Source organism: Mytilus trossulus, chromosome 11, assembly GCF_036588685.1.
Source record: "Mytilus trossulus isolate FHL-02 chromosome 11, PNRI_Mtr1.1.1.hap1, whole genome shotgun sequence".
In the NCBI taxonomy this organism is placed as follows: Eukaryota; Metazoa; Mollusca; class Bivalvia; order Mytilida; family Mytilidae; genus Mytilus; species Mytilus trossulus.
Genome location: NC_086383.1, coordinates 55,552,457 through 55,572,870, shown reverse-complemented (window position 1 = coordinate 55,572,870; position 20,414 = coordinate 55,552,457). Strand labels below are relative to the sequence as shown.

At 31.7% G+C, this 20,414-nt stretch overlaps 1 protein-coding gene across 2 annotated transcripts in view; it reads right to left on the bottom strand.

The window, feature by feature from the left end:
- Positions 1 to 20,414, bottom strand: part of LOC134691325 (neuropeptide Y receptor type 6-like) — a 47,990-nt gene that overhangs the window by 22,890 nt on the left and 4,686 nt on the right. The window contains exon 1 of one of the 2 annotated variants that reach the window (XM_063551779.1): positions 17,668 to 17,796. The exons of the other annotated variant lie outside the window; for it this stretch is intronic. The gene's annotated coding sequence lies outside the window, so the exon portion shown is untranslated. Of the gene's footprint in view, positions 1 to 17,667; positions 17,797 to 20,414 lie in introns of those variants that run through there. 2 annotated transcript variants of the gene reach the window in all.

Genomic DNA, 20,414 nt, shown 5'->3' with positions numbered 1-20,414 from the left:
CCAACTTCTTATCCAAAATCACCAGCACCGTATCAGGACCCACCAGCACAGTATCAGGACATAAGTAAATTGAGAAAATGCTAAATTTTAATAAATTGCAATGTTTTTCACAAAATAGTTTTGTCGTGTGGATTGCGGTGTATAAAGCAGACTCTATGAGCATTTTTATTTTATTTTTTCAGTTCGAGATTTTCTGAAAATGAGCATTTTTGTGTTACGCTTACTGAAACAGTTTAGAGGGTCAACTTTTTAATGGTTTACATATGAACCCATAAGAAACAAAATTGAAAAATCTCAACTGTTTTCTTTAATTTTTTATGAGTGAAAACGTCAAAAATCATCATCTTCGACTTTGTTTACATTTTTTGATTGATCACCAGCACCCGTCAGGACCAAATCACCAGCACAGTACGTTCTCTCGCAGGACAACCATACCCACCGTGAAATTAGTTATAATTTACAAAAAGTTCAAGTAATTCTTTGGGTCTCGATGACCCAGTGATCTAAGTAGGTCATCTGCAGTAATCACTACATGTCAACACTAAATGACAGCAATCCATTTGCGCCAATTATTGTTTTTCAGGAGTATTATTTGCGCCAAATTTTGTTTTGCAAATGTATCAATTGCACCAATATTTGGACCTTATTTGCGCCAATGTACCTGTACACATATCTATCCTAAATTGTATATTGTATAACATTCTAACAGCTATTTTATTCGTCTATGCGTCTTGATATGTAACAGATTTACGACAGAGGTTCTCCCGGTTATACAAAGTATCAACAACAACAACAAAACAAACATAAATGTAGCTCACAATGTTAGAATGGCAGGTTTGCTGATACTAGTAAAACTCGAATTTAAGGATCAAAAGTTCCCTTTCCACCAGTCAAATTTTCTCTAACAAGTTAGGACAGTTTTTTGATAGATAACTTTGGCCCCAATTTAACATCTGACCCGGAAAATTTCCGTGTCTGTGAATTAAACCCCGACTTGGTAACATCTAGAACATTTTGGCTAAAAAAGAATTCTGAAGTTATAAAGTATAATAAATCTTTAACTTTTAGTATTTCGATAATATATCTTAATTTGAATCAATGTGTTTCCTATACATCTCATTAAGGTCTTAACAATAAGGAAATAAGCATATTTTAGAACGAAAGTATGAACGGTCCGGCTAATTTTATATTAAATGTTTGCGTTTAAATAAAAGTAAACCTTTACACATTGTGTTAGATCCTCAGAGTGATTTAAACCCATGCCTCTGTCACATGGTTGCTACAGTGCCATATACCGTTAACCCACTAGGCTCTATTAAAACATAGATGTCGTTAATTGACGAATGCCTTTCTTCGTCGACTTTATTAAGAGTTTTAACATAGTACATAAAGCTGTTTGATGTTTTATGCCATCAAAATGTTCCGTGGCATATCGGAAAGAATCTTATCTTTCAGCAGTTCTCAATTGTGTGTACCTGTAGGATACTACATTTAATAAATAGTCACAACTATAAACGGTAAATTGTGTTTCAACTTTATGACCGATATTCTAATAATGGTTAAAATGGACATAACGTTAGTAAGACGAGATTCGAGAAGTGGTCAATCAACTAACCTCGATTGATCTCAGCTTTCTTTGATTGAATCAGTCGCGAGTTGTGACGAATGAAAAAGACTTTTGTTTTACTAGACAGCCATGGATAAGATAGACATGTCTAGCAGGTCTGTATACATCAAATTAGAGTACATGTAAAAAGACAAATAATTATGTCACGAGAAAAAATGGATTAATACAAGGTTACAGGTTTCGTGGAAAAATCTGTACAGATATAAAAAGCACTTTCCATGTGTCATTATGAGCTTTAGATTAATTTGAAATTTACATGCTTTAAATTCAAACAAACTTATAGCATGAACATTATATATGACTTTGCATTTAGCAAAAAGGATATTTTTTGTTATGAACTTCCAGATATATTTTTTTGTGATATTGCGTAATAAAAAATAGTATAAATTATTTATTTTTCAATTAACACAAGCATTTAAAGATATATTAATAAAAGTATACGTAATTATATATGACAAAAATGTAATACGCGGATCGTTCAAAATGTTGAAAGCTTGAAAAGTACATTTGTCCTAATACTATTAACCGTTAGTAATACAATGCTCTATTATCAATTAATTATAGATTGCCACGAAATACGATACATAAGTATATTTTAATTTTAAGTGGAGATAATGGTTTCAAGAGGCAGTACGAAAGTAAATAATCCGAAAACAAACGTGTTGCTGATTGATTTCAAATCTTTTAGGAAGCAATCATTTAGCTTCACAAGAGGAGTCGGTGAATTATTACAATTACAACTTGAATTAACAATCAAATAAATAATAGATAAAAAGTAACAGTCGTATTTTAAGCAGAAATACTCGCGAAATTGCGTTTTAAATCATAAACATAATAGAATGTGTGAAATAATGTTCCCAAGGTTGTTTTTTTCTTATATGATAAGATTTCCGTTCGAAAAATAAGTATGACAAAAGAGGGACGAAAGATACCAAAGGGACAGCCAAACTCGTAAATCTAAAACAAACTGACAACGCCATGGCTAAAAATGAAAAAGACAAACAGAAAAACAATAGTACACATGACACAACATAGAAAACTAAAGAATAAACAACACGAACCCCACCAAAAACTAGGGGTGATCTCAGGTGCTCCGGAAGACATATATATATGTGTATCATGATTTTTGAACGTCTTTCAAAGCTTCGAAACTGGTCATGCTATCCACCTTGCAAACAATTGTAGCATAAAGATTTATTCATTTGTAGAAATTGATATGCCTTAGTCTATATATATAGTTCCTTGTAATAAGGGTGACACATGTGGAGCAGGACCTGCTTACCATTCCAGAGCACCTGAGATCACTCCCAGTTTTAGGAATGTCCCTTTGGTATCTGTCAATCCTTTTAAAGACTTAATTAAACAATGATATTAAGCGAAACAAAGAACACCAAAAAGACAGGAAAAAAATCTAAAGCGAACAATTTTTTTCATTACTCTGTTTTCAGTAATTTAAAATAACAATTTATAAAAAATAAGAACGTAACGTAAACACGTGCACGAGTAGATGCACGTTAATTTCAAACTCGTTCAGAAATGCAACTTGAAACTATTATGTCTTAATAAATCAAGGCATCACTTTATTATTGGTTTAACACTTTAATTACATATGCATACCACATTTCTAAATTGAAATATAGATCTCATTTCTTGAAGTTCGTAATTCCATCAAAAATTTGTTAAAGTACAATTTGATTCGGAATGAAGGATAGTTACACTATTATAGTTTCAAGATGTTCGGCATTATTTAATACACGATTGTTTTTTTCAATCGGCGCAATTGCTTTATTTATAATTCAACATCGTGATTACAAAACAGCCTTACAGGTATTACGAAAAGGGGGGAATATATTAATCGGCAAAAAGCATCCACAACACAGTCTCATATGCATGTACAAGATTGTATATGATGAGTATGCTTTGTTGTTGGTTTCCATGTTTAAGGGTTAATGTTCTTTGGGGTTGAGGAACAAGGTGATTTGATTCGGACCTCAATTTATTTCACCTTTTGCTAGTTCGGTTATTTTGAAGAAGTACTAATTTTCGTGATGTAGTGGACAATGTTATTCATTTTCTTTAACTGAAAAAATAATCAAAATAAAAGAGAAATCTTTCTAAAATATTGTATACAAAAATATGTCAATTTTAATGCACTTACTTTTACTGATAAACTCGTGTTATTGAACACCAAATGATGAGCAGTTTTGTCTTTTATTAAAGAGTCATTAGAACTGAGGAAACGAGAACAATAACTGTTTTTAACATGCGTATTATAATTTTGTCGAGTTTTCATTATGTTTGTTTGGGTTTGTTTTGGCAAATAAAGAATTATATATTCATTTTGAGTTCGTTCAACGCCATATTAAACAGAGATACAGTGTACAACGAGAACAATTTAGATGTCTTTAGTAACATTAGCGATTAATAGAGTTGGAGGGAGTTCAATTCGTCAATGGTCTATGCTCATTGGAGGAGACAAGGGCCTTACACTAACATGCCCCCAGGAAACAATTTTGGAGTAGCATTGCTAAGCTATTTCATTCATTCTTAAAATAAATAATTGACAAATTCTAGCAAAAATGGTTATTCAGGTTTAGAATCAATTTTTTGCCACGTATAATAGTGAGATATTAACCAACAGGCTACAAAGGTAAGACAATAATCTCAATATGATATTGTTGGTAGCATATAAATGTTTCCGGACGTTCAGGATTCTGTTTCACGTAATAATTTTTCTCTGTTATAAAAGACGGACGAAAGAAACCAAAGGGACAGTCAAACTCATCAATCAAAAACAAACTGACAACGCCTGGCTAAAAATGAAAGAAGACAAACAGACAATCAATAGAACACATGACACAACATATAAAACTAAAGAATAGGCAACATGAACCCATCCAAATGTTTACTTTTCTACATTGGTTAGAGGGATAGGCGGAGGGTTGACATCTCACAAACATGTTTAACCCCGCCGCATTTTTTGCGCCTGTCCCAAGTCAGGAGCCTCTGGCCTTTGTTAGTCTTGTATTATTTTAATTTTAGTTTCTTGTGTACACTTTGGAAATTAGTATGGCGTTCATTATCACTGAACTAGTATATATTTGTTTAGGGGCCAGCTGAAGGACGCCTCCGGGTGCGGGAATTTCTAGCTACATTGAAGACCTTTTGGTGACCTTCTGCTGTTGTTTTTTTTTATTTGGTCGGGTTGTTGTCTCTTCAACACATTCCCCATTTTCATTCTCAATTTTATCTTTAAATGTAAATGTGTATCTGTATATACATTATAGTAAGTAAACACTGTTTGCTCCCTTACATTTAGTAACAAGTCAGTTCTGTGAATCGATTACAAAAAATGTATCTTAAACAAAATTGCCAGATTTCTTTTTCATTAGGAACATCATTATGATTGAATAATACAACTAAAACATGTTTTATCATTTCGAATTGATTTTTAAAAAATAATATAAATATACTTACAGAAATCAAAGACAGTATGTAAAACGTACCAAATTAAAATGATATTTAGAAATAGTAAATCGTGCATTTCATTAAAAAAATCCATACAGTAATCTATATATCTTTAGTCACCTAAATATTTTCTGTAGTTCAGGACTTCCAAATGTATATTTATAGTTTTGAACATTCATAGAATTGATCCCATCTGCACATTGTTAAATACCATTGTATCGATAATTTAGTCACTGTACAAAATAGGATCCACGTCATTTTGTATACAAAATAGATAAACTTTATAATTACTATGGACGTTTATATGCTTGGATTTTAAGGATTTATATCCAGAGAGATCAGATAAACAGTACCAATATTATAAAGAGTAATCAGCAAGGACCGATAACTCTGCATGAGAGATTGGATCAGTACAGCTTCATAAGAGATGTATCGAAACGAACAAAAGATAAGCAATAAGCCGAAACGAATTTGAAGTCTTTGGGACTTTCAGACTAGAAAATTAGACAATGTGTCAGCCCGTTAGGTCATACGAGAAAAATCAATGTTAACCTGACAAAACTTAACACAATCCTTGACAACATACATTTTATACTTCTTTGTAACCCCGCCTACGTTTCTTAAGACAATTGTTTAACTTCGACAGATCTTTACCATACGGTCCATTATAAATATCTATGATTAAGTATATTGATAACAGAAATGAAGGTTTAATACCTTCCAAGAAATGTAGGTCCTGAATTAATAAGAATTCTTTGAAATCTAAATTAGTCATGATTTACAAAAGTTCAAGAAATTCTTTGGTTTCTCGATGGCCCAGTGAACAAAGTAGGTCATCTACAGTCGTGACTACCATGGCAACACTAACTTGTGTATTGTATAACATTCTAACGGCTATTGTATTCGTATATATGCATCAAGATAGGAAACGGATTTACGACAGACGTTCTCCTGGACATACAAAGCTAGCAACCAAAATAACATAAGTGTAGCTCACAATTTTAGATTTGCAGCTTTGCTGATACTAGTAGAAAACGAATTTAAAAGGTCAAAGTTCCCGATTCACTCACCAGTCAAAATTTTAACTCACAATGTATGACATTTTTCTAATAGAAAAAAAAATGTCATAAATTGTGGATTTCCCAACCCGGAAAATTGCCGTGTCTGTGAATTAAACCCCAACTTGGTAACATCTAGAACACTTTGGCTAGAAAGATTTTCTGGAGTTTTAAAGTAGAATAAATCTTTAAATTTTAGTATTCGATAATATATCTTAATATAAATCAATGTGTTGTCTGTGGAGCACAATCGTTATAACACTTTACGATATTCCCTTTACATCTCATTAAGGTCTTTGAAATAAACATATTTAAGAACGAAAGTATGAGCAGTCTTTTTTATTCTTATATGTAATGTTTCAGTTTAGATAAAAGTAAAAATTTTAAAATGTTGTTTATTTTCATAGATTTGAACCCATACCTCTATGATATTGTGGCTACAGCTCCATATACCGTTTGACCAACTAGGCTATATTAAAACAAAGATTTCGTTAATTGGCGAATGCCTTTCTTCGTTGGCTATTTGAAGAGTTGTAACATAAAGCTGTTTAATGTGTTATGCCATAAAAATGTTTCGTGGCATATCGAAAGAATCTTGCACTTCTGCAGTTCTCAATTGTGTGTGGGATACTACAATTACTTAACAAACAGTCACAACTATAAAAGGCAAAATGTGTTTCAACTTAACGACGGACATATATAGCTCAAACGGAAATGACGTTAAGGTGGCTTGGGTGTCTTCCTCCATCTTAGATTTTGAAGTAGCACATAGCAGTTGTTTCTGCTTCTCGCGATAGAGGTACGGAATCGACCGAGTTGTGACGAATGAAGAGGTCGGTTGTATTACTAGACAACCATGGACAAGATAGACATTTCTAGCAGAAGTGTATATATAGAGTACACGTAACAATACAAATAATCAAGTCACTAAAAAAAATGGATGATTACAAGGTTACATGTTTCGTGGAAAAATCTATACAGAGATAAAAAGTACTTTCAGAGAATTTGCTGATTATAATGAATCATCATGAGCATTTTACCTGACGTTGGAACACACAATTTAGATTAATTTGAAATTTACATGTTTTCAATACAAATAAACTTTTGCTACATGTATAACAAGAAAATTACGTGATTTGCAATTAGCAAAAATATATATCTATTTAGATGTTATTATAATAAATTGGCACGAAATACGATATATAGGTATGCTTTTCATTTATGTAAAAATCGGGTTAAGGGTTTCAAGGTTACAAAAATAAATAATCAGAAAAATACGTGTTGCTAATAGTTATTGAATCTTAGAGAGCAACCATTAAAATTCAAAAAGGCGGGGTATGTATGGTTATTTGTCCGAGTCAGAAAATGTTTTTTTCGCGAACTTTTTTTTAGTTTTTCAAGGCTACCAATCAAATTACCTTTTTCAATATTAAACACTATTAGATATTGGGGAAATCTAGAATCCGATTTTGTGTTATTATCAGCTTGGCAACAATATTGTTTTCATCAGATTTAAGATCAGAATACTGTTTTAAGAAAAAAAACACCCCACCCCTACGTGAAGTTAATTGTTGCTCCTTTATCGATTATAATTATTATCTGACTATTGAAGAAAAGTTTTTTGGTAAATCAAGTCAGTACTTCGGTACTTCTGAGCTGTTGATATCCTGGGTACTTCGGTGACCATGGTAACCGGTCAAACTACACCAAATACTTGTTTGTACTTTATTGCAGTGCAATAATAGTTATCAAAGGTGAAACAATGTACCAGGATTATAATTTAGTACGCCAGACGCGCGTTTCGTCTACATAAGACTCATCAGTGACGCTCATATCAAAATATTTATAAAGCCAAACAAGTACGAGCAATTATACATTCTGCATGACAAAACGTAGTACATTTCGTACATAGAATAGTTAACAATAATAATGGGAGCAATTATTTAGGGTACGTTAAAATTAAAAAAAAAATCTACTCAATTTAATTGCAGCTTTAACTATTTTTTTTATAAATTTGAACATTGAAGTCAAACACAATGTGTTTTATGAATCGAATGCAGTGCAATTTGTTATTACGGAGTAAACAATAGGTGAAATGTACTGCAAAGTATTGGTGTATAGATTTCATTTTCAATGCAAAGCTTAAGTCACTCAATTATCTCTTAAATGTTTAAAAGATTTGTGTGTTAAAAACAATTTTCAGCTTTCAAATTTTGTTCTACTTTACAGAATTTTAAATGGTATTCATATTTCACTTTTTACAGACATAATGATAAATCCCTTCGAGACACATACATTTTTTAGTATAATTGTTTCAATTATGTTTGGAAACGAATAATATCAGTGCATCTCATTAAATCTAAGAGAAAACAATGATATCGCAATCAGAGCTCAAATTACCGAGTAGAAATAAAAAGTTAAAATAGAAAAACAATTCCAACTTTAAAAGATTCAATTACAGATTACTTTTTTTGTAATAAATATTGAATAATAGAAAAAATATATGAAATAGGGTACTAGGACGAAGTTAAATAATTCCCTCTCATGATTTTATTCTTTTATATATACATTTTGTATTTATAATTCTATACAAAAAGTACAAATGTTTTATTCAATGGAGAGTTTTGTTTCATAAAATGAAAATCATAGTACATTGTATTTCACATTTGAGGGTCTGAATGGGAGATACAGAATAGAAAATGATGGGAGAAAAATATTAGGAACAGACAAAATAGCTAATACTTCATATTAAGCGAATTAATAACAGATTAGAAACCATATACTACTAGTAATTAGATAATATTTTCCGTGTACCCCCAAACATTAAGGTTCATGTGGACCCATCGTCTAAAATGGCTGCATTTTCACCTCAAAATTTTCTGTGAGTACAGACAAAATTGTGCAACTGGAAAGGTTTCAAGGCATAGCATGCTGTAGAGAAATAAATTTCTAACGCATTGAATGACTTGTGATGTTTAAACTGCTAAGTTTGTGAGTGTTGCAACTATAAAAATGGGTTCCTACTCGTTTACATATGTTTCAGTTTTACGTCTTTTTCGCGTTTTCATCAAATTTAAGTTATCGATTTTTTCTTTTGTCAATAGCAATATACAGCACAATATAATTTCAATGGACCATCTTTTAAATCTGTTACCTTTTAAGTTCGAATGCGAAAGAGAAGAGAAAGATATTAGAGGGACATTCAAAACTCATAGATCGAAAATAAACTGACAATGCCATGGCTAAAAAAAAATCATACAACTATAGGTCAACGTACGGCCTTCAACAATGAGCAAAGCCATACCGCAAAGTCACTCAGTATAAAAGGCCCCGAAATGACAATGTAAAACAATTCAAAGAGAAAACTAACAGCCTTATTTATATATAAAAAAATGAACGAATAACAAATATGTAACACATCTATAATACTAAAATTACGAGGTCCAATTTTTTCAGCCGTCATCACGTTAAAACGACGAATCAAAGAATTCAACTTTATATATAACTAATATAGTACAAAGGTGTAGATTAAAAATTACACCACTCCAGGCCCTTTTGTTTTCCACGTAATTAATATTGCCAATAATTAAGAAGTTCCGGGTCGAGTCCGATACCGATACCAATAGTATATTCACCTGTTACCTATTACCTTATCTGTATGTTCCGCATCTGACAGGCGCACCAACAAACGGTGTATTCAGGATTAATATGCTTATTCAGGATTGATATGCTATATACACGGGTCATAATCACAGGGTTGACACTACTAAATTATCAAATTGTTACAGGTCTATTGTAGTATGTTAATCAGTAAGACTTTCTAAGATAACCATAGGAATACTAAAAATCTGGATTGAAAAATAAGGCGTATAGGTACAGTTTTCAATTTGTTAGCGGGCATGACGTAAAACAGAGAATCAAACAATTCAACTTTATTTATAACTAATATAGGACAATGCTGTTGATTAAAAAATACTACATTCCAGGATCAATTGATAAGTTCCAGTTCGACGGGTTCAAACAATAAGATTTGAAAGCAGAGAAAACTGTGTATCTTATTAATCGGCATGACTTTATCAGATGACAATACTAATACTAAAATAAGGCTTGCGCATAGTTATATACTTTAATTCAGTCACGGACCCGCGATATCACGGGTGTGTTCTAGTACAATGTAAACAAACGACAACCACTGAATTATAGGCTCCTGTCACACAAGTGCACGCTAAATGTTTCCTCATTACGGATCAAACAGACATGTGCCGGACGGAATTTAATTTTTTTACTAGTATGCATTCTTATACAATGTCAACCCACTTTTACATGATTTCCGCATTTGAATCATCAACCGTTATTGTCGTAACGTAAGTGCAATAGACCACTTTCGAGTTCATCCGTCACAGGAAAAAACTCGTCAATTATACGCGCCTTTGTCACCGTCATTTGTGCGTTTAGGGGCGTCGTCACTTCCTTCCAATGTTGAGCGAGTGGTTGGAAAACTATAATTCTATATTGTACGAATTATTCGGCAAATTGAATTCTCAAAATTGACAATCAACACTGCTGTCATTAGGGAATTGTCAGTAAGTACCTACAGAGCAACCATTATTTCTAGTTCTGCACAAAGACGATCACCAAGACGCTTGATCAACGTAAATAGTGCAGGGATACAGGCGAGCCCCTCTATCTGGTAAATGACGTCATAAAGGCGTGCATAATTGACGAGTTTTTGCCGGTGACGGATGAACTCGAAAGTGGTCTATTACAACTGACTAATTATGGTTAAGAACAAGAAGTTGCACGCGTTGTCGTGATTAGCAGAGTATAAGTCTACTCGTATTTCAAGTATCGGCTGAGAGGATAATATTACAAAGGTATAAAAAATATATGATTTTTTTTAAATCTAAATAAATCTCTTTGATTTTCCCCTTCTCTCAAAGTCTCTTCCTTTTCCCCCAAACTCTTTATCACGAAATACAAAATGCTGCATTTTCTTATCATGAATGATTCTAAATTATAGAAGTGTTCATAGATATAGGAAGATGTGGTGTGAGTGCCAATGAGACAACTCTCCATACAAATAACAACTTATAAAAGTAAACCATTATAGGGCAATGTATGGCCTTCAACACGGAGCCTTAGCACACACCGAACAACAAGCTATAAAGAGCAGTCTATTTACTTACATGTTACTTCGTGGTCACTGTCCATCTGTTGTCGTGAATCATGTATACAATAACATGTATAGTATTTTAATAATCGTGTCAGATTGATTTTGATTATTTGATAAAAGGTCGATGATGATAATCAGTCTTTAAACTATAGGTCCTTAGACGAACCTTTTAATTTTACATTGTTTACTAATACAATAGAAAATGAAATTGGAAATGTTTCAAAGTCACAACAGATCGAGCAAAGAGCAGAAAATAACGTAAGAATAGGATTTTAAGCGGAGAAAATAGATTTGCAATTTTAAAATGTTGCTTTAATTGGAACACTTCTCTACGATTTGCAGACCAGAAACTTCTAATACCATCTTACAATCATGCCATTTTTTTATGATATTTTCTTTCCTCCTTTCACATCATTTTTGAAATAGTTGTTTTCTGCTAATATGCTGTTACAAGGCAGCACCCGAAAAGTGGAAAGGGTTTGGTATTAGTAGTAATGCAACTTGTTTTCCCAATACACTATAAATAAATATATTCAAAACAAACAACTGTTTAGATCTCCCAGTATTCTGAATATCAATATGTATAATTACTCAGCAATAAATCTCTGAGTAAATTAGATATTAGGTGTGATTTTTAGTATCATATTAAACATTCACAGTGTCACACTGTATATTTAACAATACTGAGTATCTTCATATTTGGATGAAATTACAAACTTTATCGTCACATTCGGTTTAAACCTTTTGTGACTGCACTTAAAATTATGAACACGTTTATAAATAAGTTTATGTTGCATATCATCGCTGCATAATGACACCGTAAAATATGACTAAAGAGGGTCTGGATGGGACCTCATATTTTTTAATTATTTTTTTTTAATTTTTTTTTTTAACTTTTTCTGGTACTATTTAAGGAATGACTGTAATATTTTTTCTGTCTAAGACGAAATAACATAAAAAATTTGGTGCACACTGAATAACGCGACTAAATTATGTCTATAGGTCATAACAAAATAACGTCAGCCAATCACAAGACGCGTTACATCCAAAATTAAATTATACTGTTATAGGAGTCTCAGTCCATTTTGTTCTCTACTAAATTTAAGCACCCCCTGTTTTTCTCTATTTTTAATTTATTACTTCTTTTTCTCTCTTCTTTAATTATATTGCCATTTATGCTGAATAAGTTTGCCCATTAATATCTATTTGATAGCCCCCCCCCCCTTTTCCCCATCAAGACCAACGTTGAATATCTTAATACAAGTCAGATATGGTTGATTTATTCAAAATATTTAATTTCTATATAAATCATAATTTAATTTGTGTCGTCTTACGAAAATAGTTTCATATTTAAATCTCTTCCTTTAAGTTCCCAAAACAGTCCTCTTCAGCGGTGAATGAATTTCTTAAAATGAATAAGCATTTTTTTTAAAACCAATTGCAAGTAAAAGGGTATTTTATTTATACGATGTACTTAATAACTTTACTTTTTTATAATTTGTTATTAATTTTTTGTAAACTTCCAATGATCACATGCATACACTATTTAAAATGAAACTAACACTAAATGCAAGTTTCTTTGAATTACCGTAATTAAACGTTTTTTTTCAAAATTTGAAATTATTGTTTTGATATAAAAATAACAAAATGTTACAGTAGTATGATTGCCAGTGAGACAAGTATACTTTACGACATATATCTAATGACGTACAATGTAGCAACTATATGTCCTCGTACGACCTTGAACAATGAGCAAATACCATATCGTATATAGCAAGATATATAAGATCTCGGCATGACAAAAATAAAAGCCCGACAATAAGACCCCAAAAAAACCTAAAAAACGACAACATCTGTCTGATTTATGCATAAAACAATGTAACAGAAAGAAATCAACGTCCGATCCACTAAATTAAAAGTCCTTGGGTTGAGATAGACACATCCAGAATGTGACCATACTTAGCCCATTTCATAAGCATTCATTAGACGAAGACTTTTGGTGTTATTAATATTGGGCTGAAATGATATGTTTCTTATAGTTATTAAAAAATTAAAATGATTAATATTTTTATCCCTTATAAACTTATACACACTGTTTTGAGTACGAGTGGACAAGAGCGTATTACTCTTTATATTCAGGAGCCTCAGTGGCCAAGTGGTCTAAGTAGTCACTATAGACAGTCAACACTGAGGTTGTGAGGTAGAACGCCGCTCATGCGGGTGCTCTCGACTTCAATCTTATCGACTAGGATTGGCAGTTGTCCTCCGGGTACTCCGGCTTCCTCCACCTATAAAAACTTGCGATACGAAATAGCCCATACCGGTGCATTAAGGTGGCGTTAAAACCCAAACGAAATATATAAAAAAACTGTGTTTACTACTGATAAAACACAAACAAAGGATGGACAGACTCATGTGGTCAATAACGGTATCTCCATTACTTCATTTAGACTAGCAAAACACAAATTGTTTGTAAGACTCTGATCAAAGTTCTCAGAGCTGATGTAGGTGGCTTTAAATAGAAATCTCCAGCATCTTATTAAAAGCAGATGTTTTACCTAATTAGATAATACTTTAGAGGGCGTTAAGGTTAGAATTAATAAATATATTTTCCAACTTCAGCTTCTTTTGAAATTTTCAATACATCAGAATGAAAGCAGGCTACTCAATAGTTAATTACCGCTAACATCATAAAAAAATCCGTAAGTGATTGTGGGACGTTATTTATGCATAATCTGATCTAATTAGTTTTGTCTGTATTTTCCACGTAAATCTTCATTTGATTTTTTAAAATGAATAAAAGACCCTCGTGGATGTAGGTAGCAAATATCTTTAAATCAAACGGAAGTTCACAGGGACCTAAACAAATAACATTTATATCTTTATCTCAATATATACACATGCATCTCTTATTTCGATATAACTAAATTGTGATATCGTCATGTTAATATATCTTCATCGTTATCTCGATGTTTATAACGATTAAAATATATAGAAATAACGATATAAACATTATAATAACGATATGATATTATTTACTTAAGTCCCGTGCTGGCTTCCATACAATTGCATGCGGAAATGGCAACATCCTTGTCATATGTTTGTGTTCATGTACCGTACGTCTGTTGCACTTAGTATTTAATTTGTTAAAAAAAAAGGGAAGTTTTATCTTTATATCAGAGAAAATTGTTCGTTACAGCGTAACCAATAAGATTATAGAATCAACGTTAACTTTAGACTAATACACAAATTATCATTGAAAAAAAAGAAGATAATTGTTGAATGTTTCGAAATCATCTTGGTTTATTAAATTCGATTTTGTGTTATCTTTACGTGTTCTTGTCGTAATACTTATTGTCATATACTTTGTTATTGGTGAACATATACGTATCAAATTTATGAAGTAAAATAAAAAAAAAATAAAAAAATTAGAGAGTTCTATAGAAATCTAATAAATGACATATCGAAGTAAAACCTAGTAACAGATGCAATTACTAGTATATATTGTGATATTACGACACGTATATTAAAATATAATGCCGTAATTTATTGTTTAGAATAATTTGATATTTGAACAGGTGCGCTAAAATGTGATGCCTTGATTTCATATTCGAAACAAAGTGTCCATAGGGTTTGGATATTACGTAATAAAATTGAGAATGGAAATGGGGAATGTGTCAAAGAGACAACTACCCGACCAAAATAAAAAAACACAACAGCAGAAGGTCACCAACAGGTCTTCAATGTAGCGAGAAATTCCCGCACCCGGAGGCGTCCTTCAGCTGGCCCCTAAACAAATATATACTAGTTCAGTGATAATGTACTTTTAAAATATTTTTTTTTAAACAACAAATAAAAATGTATTGCATGTCTTTCATTTCGGACACAATGCAAGAAAGATGGAAACCCCTACCGAGCTCAAGAACACAGGATCTCAAATTAAAACCCACTGTATAACCGTTTCTGTTTCTGCATCTAATCTTAATTTGTTTTCATTTAAATGTTTTTGTTACCATCCCTCAAGTTTTGCCCTATATAATCCCGCTTTTAAAATGAGATCGCCTTTAATAAATGCCCAAATGACACATACAAATAGAATGACTCAGGTACAGTACTGTACAAGTTTGTTTAAAATCAAAATATGCTAACTTTAGAATCTAATTTTGAATCTGATTCTGAAGAAAACTACTTTGCAGTTTCGGTTTAAAATATATCCTGTTAATTGGCTATGCAACCTTAGAATTGAATTGAAAGCCAATTAATTGAATTGCTGCATATACGCAAAATCTTGAAACTTTCATTGTACATGTTTAAAATAACATGTTGGTGTAGTATTCAGGAAAAAACTAATTACGTCATAGTAAAAACTGCATTGCAATCTGTATGGCAGTTTAAGTGATGTACTTTTGTAAACAATCCTAGTTTGTTTTAAAAGTAATTAAAACTAGATAATTACATATTACATTTATCCTGCCACAGTATTTTTTTTTGCTAGATCCTTCTTTCTAAAATTGTATATTGTAAAAGTGAAAACATATGCCTCACTACAGTGTACGGATAGTGCGAATCGCTAAATAATTTGTTGGTGTATAGGCGGTTATGTAAAGTAGTTGCTTGGTGTTCTGAGTCATTACTGACAAAACGATTAATTTTAATTTATTTAGAAGCACCAGTGGCGGATCCATAACTGATTGTGATTGACTGTTTAACTGTTTATTCAAAATACACTCAGACGCAGATTTCCTGCGTAACAGGAGCGACAAATTCACATACATTTACAAATAATTGTAATGGCTGATATAAAAAGGGGGAGGGGAGCGCTCAAGTCATGCTACAGTCATTCCCTATTTAATCATCAACCAAATTTGTCCCACACCCTCCCCTTGGATTCGGTTTTCGGTCTAAAGAACACAAATCAACACTTTTTTCTCTTCCACAAATACACTATAGCAATGGGAATCACACTCAAATTATGAACTATCAGGACAACCTATAAGTCAAGCATTAATTTTATTTAAACAAATTGTATTAACTTGATTTATCAATTTCCTTCGTCATGTTCGTATTGGTCTTAATGTTGGTTAATCTCAAGAAATGTGGAGATATCCATTTGCACAACATTTGAATGCATCCTTTAGCGTTACAACTCATTGGCTTCAATGTTACCTTTTCGATACCTAGTGTATTCATTTCGCAAAACAGTACGCAATATTTTAATCTCGATATTTGGTCTCAAGTACTTAAAGTTTACTATATTTAGAAATTTTGTAAAAACAAAATATAGTTAAATAAAGTACGATAGAAAGTTCGATCCATTCATAGTAAATCAATTCTAAATCATTTCGATAACCTTTGATGGCCTATAGTTTTAAATAATACAGTTCTGTAAACATAGATTTAAAAAAAATTCTTATAATTCGTAACTTTCAAAGGAAATGTGTTTCCAAAAACTCTTCTATTCATTATTGCATGCTAAAATGTCCTTTAGAAAAGTTATAAACTTGACGAAAAGAGTTTTGCTTTGAAATTTGAAATTACGTTATTTCTCGAAGGTCAAATGTCTGTATATACGTTATGTCAAATTTTAAATCTTCGAGGCTAAAAAAAATGATAAAAAGCTAATTTAACCTACAGATTTTTGTAGTTTTGACATACCCTAATGTTCTAATTATAGATATATGTTAGATATTTTTTGTCTGCCATTTTATTTATGCAAACCAATTCCAAATGTTTACAACAAAATTTATAACGAAAATAAGATTAAGTAGCCACAAATCAACTTAGCTTATATATAGAAAATGGAAGATTTTATGGTATAACAAGAAATAATAGAACAATCATGTACTTTTTGTAAAAATGATATAGAGGATGAGTTTCATTTCATCCTCAAATATCCACGTTTTCAAGGTTTTATAACAATTTATATTAAGCCATTTTATGGAGAGAAAAAAAACCGTCGATGTACAAATTTATTAAACTAATGAGTACTAACAATGTAAAAGAGTTGTGTAATTTAGGTAAATCTATAATTAGATCTTTTAAGCTTAGCTCTGAAATGTTAAAATAATGTGTGTTTATTACTACAACACCTTCTGCTGTCACATAGTCTGTGTTTATGTATGTATTATATGTATTATTGATGTTTATATAATTGTATACCTATAGTTTATATAGACTTTCGTAATAAAGATATATAGTATGTTTTATATATATGTAGTCGAATGTTTAATATTTTAAAGAAGCGAAAACCTTTAATAACTTACTGAATCTAAATTTGCGTACCACTATATAAGAACTAATTACTGTACATGTAACAAATCGAAGTATTTCAAATTTCTTACCTTTTTCTTTACCGAAAGTGACCTTGCTGCCTTCTTTCAAAAACGAAATATGTTTATATCCATTCTAAAATGAAATGCAAATTAATAATCAAACGAAATTCACTTAAAATATTTCTTCTGAGTGTCATACAGTACATCCATGCATAAAACGGAAGTCATGTTGTAAAAAAGGGAAAGCACTTATCGTTGTGAAATTGTTTTCTTCTCTTACAGCTAAGTGCATCATGAATGTTTATTTATTGCACTTAGAGTTAATAAATTACCAAATAATTGTTCTATAAATATCACGATGATTTTTAGCTGTAGGCAATCTTGATATAAAGCAAAGTAAACAGACAGTAGAATGTTGGATAGGGACAGACATTGTGCCTCGCAACAGTTTGCAACTGGCCACCATTGCCCACCTAAAAAACTATTGTAAGGTCACTCTCCCTTGACAAACCATGGCCAACACACTTACAGTATATTTGTTTTTGAAAAAAGGAAACTTATCACCAAAATCCCCTTTAAGTCTAAATCAAAACCCCAACCTAAAGCAAACCTATAAACAAACTATTTCAATAATGAACGGAGATGCTTGTTATCATTACACTGAAATTATGTTTTACACATGGCCTCATATCAAACCACGATGAATGCTTTTTTTCATCCTTGACTATTTTGTTTTATAATTCAACTAAAATCGTAGACGGCCGACATTACAGTTTGATCTTTGAGAGTGTAATGGTGACGATCCTCGATTCCAATGTATAGTCTCTTTGAAATATTTTTAATTGCATCCATCTCATGAGATAAGCCTTTTCAAATGATTTTGATAGTTCGTTCTTATGCTGTAATTTTACACCACTGCCTCTGGAGGGTTGGGATCCCGCTGACATGTTTAACTCCGCCACACTCTGTATGTATGTGTCTGTCGACTCGCAAGTCAGGAGTCTGCAATTCAGTGCATGGTTTTCGCTTGGTGATATGTTACATATTAGTTCTTATGCCCCACCTACAATAGTAGAGGGGCATTATGTTTTCTGGTCTGTGGCTCTGTTCGTTCATCGTACCGTGCGTCCGTTCCTCCCACTTCAGATTAAAGGTTTTCGTCAAGGTAGTTTTTGATGAAATTGGTCCAATCAACTTGAACACTTAGTACACTTGTTGCTTATGATATGATCTTTTTAATTTTAAAGTCAAATTAGAATTTTGACCACAATTTTACTGTCCTCTGAACTTAGAAAATGAAAATGGGAGTTTTAGGTTAAAGTTTTTGGTCAAGGAAGTTTTTGATGAAATTGAATTCCAATCAACTTGAAACTTAGTACACATGTTCCCTTTAGTATAATCTTTCTAATTTTAATGCTAAATAATTTTTTTACCCAATTTTACGGTCCATGGATCATGGAAACTGATAGTGCGAGTGGGGCATCCGTGTAATTTGAACACATTCTTGTTCGTTCTTATTTTTATACATAAATAAGGCAGGCAGTTTTCTCGTTTGAATTATTTTACATTTGTCATTTCGGGTCGATATAACATAACAAGTAAAAGTGAAAATTAAAACTTTTATCAAGTTTCAAATTTGTCTGTAACTACAGAATTCTTGACTAATATACGGTCAACATAGGTTTTTATTTATTACTAGGAAGTCTATTAATATCGATGTTTTTCATCAAAACTTTATTCAGTATTGTATTATATATACCATAATGACTTGAGGACAGGACAATTTTTTTGGCCCTCCCTCATGTTTCCAAAATCCCGTTATTCTATGAGTGACTGCTGTGGATAGTAAACCTGTAAAAAACTCGAAAGTAATTGAAAATAATAGAAAACGTTAAAATAAACGGATTTTGGAAAAAAGGGAAAGGGCAAAACAAATTGTTCTGCCCCCAAGTACCTAGGTAATACCTATAGTATAAGCAATCATGTTTTAAATCATTTGTACGTGTTTACCATGTCGACTACTATGAAATTAAAGACATTAAGTGATGATCAATTTCGACAAACAGAAACTATCAAACCTAAACACTAATGTTGAAAAAAGTTATTACTATTTTTAATAGTTGAAGAAATTTAAGAATTATTTACTTACATGTTGGGCTGTATTATCAATGTGACAACAACGTTTTATTTAACTTTGAAAAACCGAATCAGTCATTTTCTCAGAGTGTGATTTTTAAATGTCCATGAACTATTTATATAAATAAGTTCTAAGAACTAATGTCTTCCTAGTCTATGTCTGTTTGTACCGGTCTTTGATTGTGCAACGTATCCATTTAAATGATAAATTTTAAAAATCATTTAAAAGTAAAAATATTGTATACAAGTTTTATTTTTAGAAATTGTTACCTAATCACAATGCAGTACTTTATTTCTTTAAAAAATAGAATTTTTATATAATTATTCTTTTGAATTCATTCTTTAAATTTATGAATGCAATTTTTTTTAAAAAGATGAAATTTCAAACTTTACATGCATATTACATGCACTTGGTGGTTTACAACTGCAGACTGCAAACAGGAAACGACCTTGAAATAACATTTCATAATAATAATTTATTTTGAAGTTTTAAATTCGTAATCCTTGAGGAGTTAAACTCTCACTTTTCCTTTTTTAACTTTAATTTTAACATAAAAAGGGTGGAAGGATAACTTCGGTTTTCGGTTAAAATTGGTACAGAATGCTGCTGGAAAATACCCCCCCCCCCCCCCTTACCAAATTCATGTCGTATTGAATGTTGGTATTTTGTCTGTGACATG